This window comes from Pocillopora damicornis, chromosome 3 (genome assembly GCF_964200805.1).
Source record: "Pocillopora damicornis chromosome 3, jaPocDami1.2, whole genome shotgun sequence".
Classification (NCBI taxonomy): domain Eukaryota; kingdom Metazoa; phylum Cnidaria; class Anthozoa; order Scleractinia; family Pocilloporidae; genus Pocillopora; species Pocillopora damicornis.
The window spans coordinates 23,698,669-23,709,595 of NC_142672.1; positions in this window are offsets into that span (position 1 = coordinate 23,698,669).

Genomic DNA, 10,927 nt, shown 5'->3' on the forward strand with positions numbered 1-10,927 from the left:
AAAATCTTTTTCAAGAACCAGCCTCAACCGTGTTATCATTTATCGGCGCTACGGTCTTTTCAACCTTCTGGGAAGAGCCGCTGTCCTAAATCACTTATCATTTAAGTAAATCAACATGGCAAATAACGACCTTCGCAATGATTGAGGAATATTTCCATTTGAGCTTCAATTATAAGGAAATCATAGAACGAATCATCATCCCGGCGTTGTAGCTAGCTATTTCATTAACTGTATACAAAATTTTGGAGGCACCGCCAGTGTAATTCGTGGAGACATGGGAACAGAAAACGTGAGAATCACTGCTATTCAACGTTATCTACGACATGAAGGAGGAGATAGTTGGTCAGGGGAGAAAAGCTTTCTTTATGGACGATCAGTTGTTAATCAGAGAATAGAAGCATGGTTGGACAACTGCGAAGAGGAGCTTCTGATTGGTGGATTACTCATTTTAAAGATTTGAGGGACAGGGGACTATACTGTGATGCCAGTGCTGTGCATGTAGAAAGTCTGCTATTTTGTTACAAGGCAATTATCCGTGAGGAACTCCAAAGAATGGCTCAACTGTGGAACCTGCATCAGATTCGACACTCAACAAGGAACAACAGTTCTCCCCATGGTCGATCTTGTCTCTTGTACCATCATCCTTTAATGCTGGAGTATTGCGAAAACTCGCACCAGAGTCCATAGTTTCAATCAAAAGATAACTGTTGCTTGAAAAGTCATTTCAAAAGCAGACTGTGGGGATGGACACTTCGAGAAATGATCGTCAGTTAGAGTGTATTTGCTCTTTTATTCATTTTTGTTTATTTGTTGGTGAAGCTTTTGTTTGCCTCCTTATGAATAACTTATGGTTAATTTTTGCTCATCCGTGGGAAGTCTATGCTACCTTGGATATAACCGTTAGGAACTCACCATAACAACCACCTGGAAATGCTAAAAATGACTAGAACGGCAATCTTTGTTGGTCCTTGTACTTCAAAATCTGCGCCCAGTTTTAAAATCGCGAGGGAACAAACTATCCCTATGGGTGATGCACATCACTGTTGCATGAATTTATTGCTTAATTTCCTTTCACTCTAAAGGACATATTCTTTAACAAAACTTATTCGTTTTTCCATGATTCCTGCGCAACCTTTCTTGCAAACAACATGCGGCTGATGGCCATGGATCTCTTTCCGTAAATTACTATTGAAATCAAAAATAACTACTGAACCCGCGGGAGATCACATCACCTATTAGCATAAAAATTAGGAGAGCTTTTTTAAAATATTTATAGTGAGTCATGGTGGCAACGCTGATGACTCCACGAGCAACCATCGACGCGTTGATGGCAGGAAAATAACTTAATGGGAATAGTTTCCTTGTCTGGCTATCTTCGGTAAGAGAACTAGAGGGAGCATGTTATCCGGAAAATACGTAAGTATGTAAGTAGGTATGTAAGTCTGTACTAAAGTGGACATAATATTTTCTGTTATCTGATGATCAAAGCTCAGCAGGGAAGATATACCTCTTCGGCCCCTTTTCCTTTCTTTGTGGCAGATGGAGGGCTTTAACTGAGACAAATTGATGTATATCGATGGTTTGTACAGAGACTGTTCTCCAAGAATTCTCTGGTATTCTGATTTCTTGGAGAAAGCTTGTGAAGTGAATGCACAGCCTTCTCCGCCATTTTTAGGGGCAAATTTGCGTGTGTTTATTATGTCTCCTAAAATCGATTTTTCTTGTTCAATATTATGAATTTGAACTGTTTATTTACGCCGCTAACAACAGCCCAAACATATATATATATATATATATATATATATATATATATATATATATTTAAAAGAAATAACCAATTTAGAAACAGAAATAACCTTAACTTTTCACAGCCCATGCGCGAGTGCACGATCTTATCTCTGTAAAACAAAAAGAATTAAAAAAAAAATGATAGTAGAGATATTGAACCTCTTCTTCAACTGCAGCAGCTTACAACCAAGCGATGAGAATGGTAAGTTATTTTCCATCTAATCGTAATTGCGCTGTTAGCAAAGTAAATGTAAACTAGTTGATGAATTTCAGCTGGTGGTAGGAGATAGCAATTTATTATCATCAGGAAACAAAGTGTATCATGGACTAAATGGAAGTAGTTTAGAAGGACACCTGCCAAAGCTGTATACATTATCGTTTTGCAATTCCACCAAAGGAATGGTAGAATCGCGAATTTCTTGCAAACGTTGGTCGTTATCTTTGTTGAGTATTTCGTTGTTTCTTTTCGTTTTGTATCTTTTTTTTATCACTGTATTTTTTCATTCTATCTATTTATTAAGATTTTTTACAGGAATTCTACTCAGCAACTTTAAACCACATACAGTAAGACTTAAAACCCATACTCCAGAACTCAATTTTCTTTTTGTTTTTGTTTTTGTTTTTTTGTTTTTTGTTGTTGTTTTTTTTTTGTATACTAGTACTTTCACCTCATAATTTCGATCTTCAGCGAGGTAATCATGATGTTAACCATGCTTCTTCCTTAATTTTCCTGTTTTCCATTAAAGATCCTCGTCGTCATATGTTGTCAGGAGGTTGCCTAGCCTTAGAGCGATCCAATTCCTTTCTATACTCAGTGTAAGGTCATGCGATATCGATATGAACTTCCTCCAATTTTACTGAGTGATACGATTTGTTCTAATGAGTTTGGGTGTATGTAATTGTTTGTTTTGGTTAATTACCGACTCAAGCTCTTAATTTGTTGCTTTAAGCCATGAAGTTCTGCACGGCCTATCACGTTCAAGATTATAAACTAATCTCCAACTTTTCCCCAAAAGTGAAACTACAATATGATCAAAGAGTTCCTTCCTTACAAAATTAAGCGCTTGGTATTGAGATGTTGCAGATGCAAACGAGTCTCAACACTATTTAATTTTTTGTCTATTGGGAATCCAACCGGCCGTTCCGGTTTCCCGCTATCTCTGTAAATTTTGTTTGAGCGGCCTAAATGGCGATTTTGGATATCATACAATATGAGAAAACTCGCACCCAAATTTTGAAAAAACGAGGGATAGGAGTAAAGATACGCTTAAGGGCTTCTTTCATGGCGGAAACGGATTAGAACACTAGATGCATCAAAGTCGTATGGGCTTTTTACAGCCAACAAAAATTTACAAAATGTACTTAAATTAAAACGTTTTGCCAGCCAATAAGAAAGGACAAGGTGTTGGATCGGATTATTCCCTGCTGAGTTGCAACGACGCAAAGGGATAATGGAACACGTAGCCGATATTTCTTTTGCACTCTTCCCTTTTCCTTGCCGACTCTGGCCGATGTAGAGGTTATTATGGTTATCCAATAATATCTGCTCTCTGCCTTAGGCAATTCTTGGTGTATTTCTGCTCACGACTTGAAACCGTTTAAAAGGAAAAACTCATCAAGTTCATCTGGCTCCTGAGTTGAACTCGGTAGGTATTCAAAGCAGCCAGCTATTTCCTGTTAATTTCTTTTTTCTATTGTACTTTCTTTCCAAGTTGTGGTAAGGGTGTTTCCTGAACGCAACGAAATTGAATGTTTCTTATACAGCTATATGTTGGGGAGTTTATGACTCAACCTAAACCCTGCAACTGTAGAATTTTAGATTGCAGAAAATTAAACCAAAGCACATTAAAATCATACGTTAATGTTTCCCCTGGGAGAGTCCATGTACACGTATCCTTCCTTCGGTCCACAATCTTCAGGATAGCTGGGATGAGTAAACTGGTCTGGGTCATTTAACTCACATGAGTTATCCCTCAAGCGGAAATTTAAACTATTTCATAGTACACATATATATACACACCCATACATACATACATATATACATACATGCATACATACACATTTTATTACTTGGATTTATATTTACAATTTTTCATGCGCTCGCAGTTAGCTTGAGAGCTTTTCTTGCATTTTGGTGGGTCGTATGTTGGACGTAAAGACTATAACAAAAGCGTTCAAAATTTATTTATAATCAGTAATTTTGTTAAGACTGACAGAATAATTAAATTTAAAATATTATCAATGACTAACAAAGGATATAAAATGTTAGCAAGTGAAAAAAAACACTAAAATTAGGTAAAAAAATTCAGAAAAGCTTAGCCTTTTGAAGGACTTGTTGAGTGTCAATTTAAGAGTCTTATAAACTGAGAATGTCAAAGAGTTTTCTTTTATTACCTTCCTGAACTCATTTTTAAGGAGATTTTTCAATTTTAAGGGCATCTCCAAACTTTTCGAGAAAGAATGTAGTCGAATTGATATTCTGGAGCTTTTTTTTTTTTATAAAAGTTGCTAAAGGAAGGAGATCGGGCGTCATAAGAATGGATCTCAGAAACATCTTGGAAAAGTTCTTGAATGCTATAGCTTGCATTTCTATGTCTGATGTCAAACATCAAATTTGCTGTAAGTTCATAAAAGGAGAATTGTAAAGGTTACATTCCGGGCATCAGTGCAGTGCTGATGCTAGGATGGAGGTAAGGCTATATAGCCACCCCAAGTGATCTCACACGTGTGGTATCATCTAAGCCATGCCAGAGTGCTCAAACTAGATAAACTAGTGAGCATGCATAATGCTAGCAGCAATGACTCATCCTAGTAGAGTGCTCAATTTGGACATGAAAGCATATATATATATATATATATATATATATATATATATATATATACAGTACTGTCTGCAGTTAGATATAGCTCTTTGGCATATAAAGCTTTGCTTTCATGTCCAAATTGAGCACTCTACTAGGATGAGTCATTGCTGCTAGCATTATGCATGCTCACTAGTTTTTCTAGTTTGAGCACTCTGGCATGGCTTAAGTGATCCCACATGTGTGAGATCACTTGGGGTGGCTTTATTGCCTCACCTCCATCCTAGCATCAGCACTGCACTGATGAGGCCCAGAAGGCCGAAACAGTACTGTCTGCAGTTAGTTATATATATATATATATATATATATATATATATATATATATATATATATATATATACACTAAGAACAGCAGTGAGTCAAGGACTGAGCCTTGCAGCACTCCCCAGGTGGTGTTGGTTTCTGTGGATATATGCGAATCAAATTTCAAGTTCAACTTTAAAGTTTATGAAAGGTATCGCTTTTCAATTTCTCTCTTCGTATCATTGGCATGCAGAATGGGACGAATGATTTCCCTAGTCATTTTCTGTAGCGCTCGAGGGATAACACTTTTTACTCAAGGTAATCTAGTGCAAGTCAACTAAGATTTTGTTGCTGTTGTTTAGAATGAAATTAGTTTTCTTGTGATACTGATAAAATGTATTTATGAAACGAAGTACACCATAAGCATGATGGATGTCTACATTCATTAAGACCATTTACGGAATGTTACCACAGGAAAGGTGTCACCCGCAGATGCTTTTTTTTTTAACTAGTATGGAGAAGCCTAAACCTAAGAGCACATTCCTTTTATGCCTTTTATCTTCCTTTACAACTAAGACTGCATTTATCGCAACCCCTGTATGAAGAGCAACATTTATTTAAATAATTTATTAACAGGCTGCTTGTTGTAGACATTCCCCTACTCGTTCAACGAAAGTCTAACCTAATCCAATTACGATAAGAACTTTGCCAATTTAATCGTTTATCTTTTTATATGTTTTTACCCGTCATATCAAGTGTGCCGCATTTTTCTGTCTGGAGAAAAAAGAGAATCACAGCAAAAGAACTAGGCTCACGAACGACGTGTCCGAGTCCTTTTCCATCGGCCCTTGTCAAGATATTTAATTCGTCCATTTCTTTAACAAAATGAACATCATCTCTACCAGCGGGCATATCAGTACACAGTCCCTATCAGCCGATTTACACAATTTGGTCTACCCAATCGAAAAAGAAGAAAGAATTTAAACTGCTTTCGATGTATAGAACCCATCATTCTTGTTCCATTCTGTTCCTGTACCATTTCGAGTGTTCGCCGTGGTAATACGTTTCTCTTCCTGCAAGTAGAGGTTGTTTAATTCCTAACGAAAAAATGGCTTTGGCAAAAATTACATGAAATAAAGAAACAAATGGCAACAGATAGTTTAGGTCGTACAGCCATTAGACTTTGTCTGCCAAGTTTCCCAGACACATAACAGGTAACCATTTGAACTTGTGGGTAGAGTATGTCTGTTTGGCAGGTAGTGTTTGTAAAAAAATTTTCTTGCCACCTATACTGTTTCTCATTGAAGCACTACGGAACACGGAATTTGTTTTTTACGCCGCGAGAAATGAAGAAGAGTAAAGTGGCGATTCCATGCTGCGTTATAATATTAATTTTATTACTTTGCAAGCCGTATCAGCAGCCGGAGTTTCTAATTCATATACAAACTTTCTCACGATAGTTGTTCTGAAAATCCATATTTAGAATTTCATTGATGTATAAATGCAATTTCCTAACGTTTCAATTTTGTCAAAATAGTAAAAACCATGCACAAAACCGTGATCGATTTGTTTTCATTGCAAAGATTCAACAAGGATATTAAAAATCCGTTGCAGAAACATAACGGTAACGGAGAACAGCGGGAACGTCCGGAATTAAATACGACGGAAACATGAGTTGACATTTCCGTTCCGGAAACATGACGGAAACTTGATAGAATCGCTAAGACTTGGTATAACACGTTTCCGCAAAACGTAAGTGTGGCGGAAACATGAAGCTCTATGTTTCGGTCACATTTAAGAAATGCGGAAACGTGGGATTTCATCGAGGAAAACTGGGTTAGCTTGGCAGCGCATGCTTTGAATGAAAATGTACCGCCAGATTTAAAAAGGGGAATAAATTTAGCACATTTTGATATTTAATTTGATGGAGTTTGCGCCGATTGTGGCATAGCAAAATGACTTCGAATGTACTCTATCTTGTTCCCTGCTTTCTTTTTGCTTGCTGCGTGACGGTGTCTGCAATAGGAGACCACTTTGAAGGTGAAAATGGCGATTCAAACGTGAAGTTCAGCCGGGTTTGTCCTTCGTATATTTACGAAATCAACAAGTAAGTAAAATTATTTAAATATGTAATTATATCTTGAGGCGGTCAATCACTAGAAATTTCTGAAGTTGAATAATTTTGCCTTGCTTCTTGTATTTATTCTCGCAGCTATTTAGTTCATACCATTTCAAAGGAGAAAAAAGAAATTGGCCACTAAAGAGCAAATTTGATTCCATGAAAAAGAAGGGAGGTGCGAGCGTCCGTAGGCTGCTTGATCAGTGGAAATCAACAACACATGACTTCACGGTGTACTATCAAGAGTTGGACAAAGCCTCTTTACTGCAAGAGAATAAGGAAGTTCGGGGGCAGAAAAGAGTCCTTGAGGAGAATGTTGTCAATGAAGTGGCAAAAAGGCTCAAAATGGAGGAAAAATTCCAGCAAGCTCTTGCCAAATCAGAAAAGTCTAGTGGTTTTTACAAGTAGAGATTTAAGGATTTGGCTAGAAAGGTTGCCAGGTTGAATAAGAAAAATTTAAGAGGCCCACAAAAGAATAAGAGCTTCAGTGAATATGCACAAAGGCACCAATCTAGAATTAAAACACAACTTAAGGATAGATGTTATTCAACACCCCCTTTTATGGGAGAGTATGATTTTATAGCAACCAAGGTGGATATATTTAATGCTGAAACCCAAGAGTACGACTCACTTCATTGATGAAAATGAACTTCCAGTTACTGAAAGCAACCCTAAAACACTGAACAGTGATGAAATTGATGATATTAATCTATGGATTTACATAAAGGATAAGTATAACATTTCTGACCAAGCTTATGAAGGCTACTGATATGCCAAATGCATACAGGATAAAAAAGAATATTACAGATTTAAATGCCAAATGGAAGTTGAAACCCACCCCAGGTGAAGCTGAAGGAGTTCAAATTTCCCTGAAGGATAGCCTGAAGGAACAAATTCAAAGGCTTAAAATTAAAGGAGATCTGGGCGAACAAGAAACAGTCAGGGTTAATATGAGTGAAGATGGCACCAACATTGGAAAGAGACTCAAGGTAGTGAACTTCACTTATACCATCTTAAATGAAAAGGAAAATGCCATGAGTGAAAAGGGGAACTATGTGCTGGCAATTATCAAAACAAAAGAGACCTATGACAATCTGAAAGAAAGTCTTTCAGTTATTAAAACTGAAATGGCTCAATTAAATGAAATTGAGGTTGACTATGTTAAGTACAAGATTGAGTACTTCATAGGTGGTGACTGGAAATTCCAGGCTTGCATTTGTAGCTTAGGTGCTGCAAACCAAGATTACGCTTGAGTTTGGAGCAAATGTCCAAGAGAAGAAAGGTATAATGTAACAAAAACCTGGTCTCTTATTGATAGGCACTATGGGGCAAGGACATGTGAGGAAATTGCTAACCATTCAAGAGCAAAGAAATATAACTGTAAATCATGCCCACTCTTTGATTTTATTCCAATGGATCATGTAATCATTGACACCCTACACTAATTCCTGAGGATTTCTGACAATTTATTTGAGCTCCTCATTAGGGAACTGAAAAGGCAGAATGCTATCAATAAGGTGAAAACGTATCCTTGTAGCTTCAACAGGGAAAGATATAAACACATAGCTGGTTATGAACAGTTTCTTAGGCTGACAGGAGTTTCATTTGAATGGAGAGTGGAGTCAAACACAAAAAAGCTTGAATACAGGGATCTCACTGGACCAGAAAAGCTCCATGTCATCCAAAATATTAATATTCAGGCACTCCTTCCAAACTTTGAAGATCACAAGAAATTAGAAAAACTTTGGAATGATTTTATGGAAATTATCGAGGATCTGAAACTTGACTTCCCTACAGATGAGCCAATTGCATCCCTTACCACAAAAATAAAATCATGGTTTCAACAATTCCTCTCTCTATATCAAGCAAAAGATGTGACACCCTATATGCATGCTCTCTACCATCACATTCCAGAATATTTGAAACTGTATATCAATGTAGCACATTTCAACCAGCAAGGCATGGAAAAAAATAACAACATCCCCTCTAAAGACTACTTTAGGTCTTCAAACCACAGAGGAATTGCTGCACTAGAGCAACTGTTTATGAAAAAACAAAGAGTTCAATTCCTGGAAGCTGCTGGTTGTGAAAGAGTCCAGAAATCAAACAAATGCTCCAACTACCAAGATCATGGTCATACTATCAAGACATGTACAATGAAATGCAAACTTTATGATTATGCTATCTGCTTTGGACACCTTGAGAAAGTAGACAGAAAGTGGGTGCAGAAATGCACACAGTAAAGTGATTTTACATTACAGCTACCAATGCTTGTCCTTCTGGACGATCTGATGGCTCACTTTCAGTTTCACTTTCATAGTTTTTAAATTCTTAAATATCAATCCATATCAGTAACTGAGACCAGTTATAATCATGCCTTAGAAAAACAAATGTTATTCGCAATAATCAGCACGATATTTAAATATATTATCATGATCTATTAGGTAACCCATACAGAATTATTTTAACATGGATTACAATGTAAATATTTGCAAACCAATTTTTTTTGTCAAAAAGACAATAATGTTGTATAATAAATCATTTAGAATCTTTCCATACACTGCCTTCTATTCCCATCACCTCCAACAAAAGTAAAGACAAGCATATACGCATCCTCAACCTCGCATTTGACATACTTGCCACCAATATATTTGTATTCTTGTATATTTACACGGGGTTTTCTTTGTTATCCAGAATCCAACAGTATTTTTCTCCACATATGCAAAATCGCCACTAGAATTCATAATTCTCTCGTCCCACTTTGAACCAAGAACACCATCTAAAAGTCGATTGTCAGTTGCGCTGTAAACATCTTTTCCTCGTTGTGAAGTGCTCAGAGTGACTTTAGCAAGTCCTGTGGAAAATATATCTGGATCGACCATAGGCGGCCCAAGCTCACGTCTCGAGAAAAAGCCAACGATGAATTCATAAACGCGTCACGCGTTGTGTGACTCGGTGTTAAGTTACGGTAGGAACCGTTGAAAATTTGAACACGTTATAAGGCATAGTATGGGGAACGAAATATGGTCGATTTATGACGATAAATATTTCGAAATCTGAATATTTTACACGTAAAATCAATAAAAAATTACTCATGCCCTGTGTATCCGTCGTAGTTTCTAGCGATTTCTGCTGTTTTAAGCTTGCTTTACCATCACTGTTATCCATGTCAAAAGACTTCGTCACGCAGATTCGCGACTAATAGTCATTACTTTCGATTGCGTTGCCACATAATTTTCTTTTTTTAAATATCGATTATTCTTTAAATGAAAAATGAAAAGAAAAGAAGAAAATAACAACGACAGTGAGAGAAGAAGAAAGCGCATAAGCGACCAAGTATAAATATGAAATATTTTCCTTGTATCTATTTCTTCAGTGGTAGATATTTACTATACAGACCGTTTTGACGGTCGGGCGACGTGTATATTGTGTGTTACTACCTTTTATTCCACCAGACTACGAGTAAAAAATACTAGAACAAAAAATTGCAATCATATATTAAATAAATGGCAATTATGCATAACTTAGAGACAAGTTCACAGCAAAATTCCGGTGTTTAAGCTGGCCAAGTTCACAACATAAACTTTAGAAGAGATAGCCTGTGGTTTTGAGTAATAGAAAGTATATAAATTAGGTTTTTGCAGGGCTTGAGTTGGATTAACTGTACTGATTGGAGTATACATGCAAATTCATATTATATATGTGCAGGTCAAGCCATTGACGTTTTTCTGGCTCAGGATGACTAAATTAAGCAAATAGGTGCTTCCAATGGGCAAATGGCTGCTGGCACTCAATAGTTTTCATAAATATGTTTAATAGTTTAGTCAAAATGGATTTCTCATTCAGTGAAAATGGTTATTTTCTCTCTTCGGTGAGCTTTTTTTTCCCCGAATTTCAACCCCGACATGAACAAATA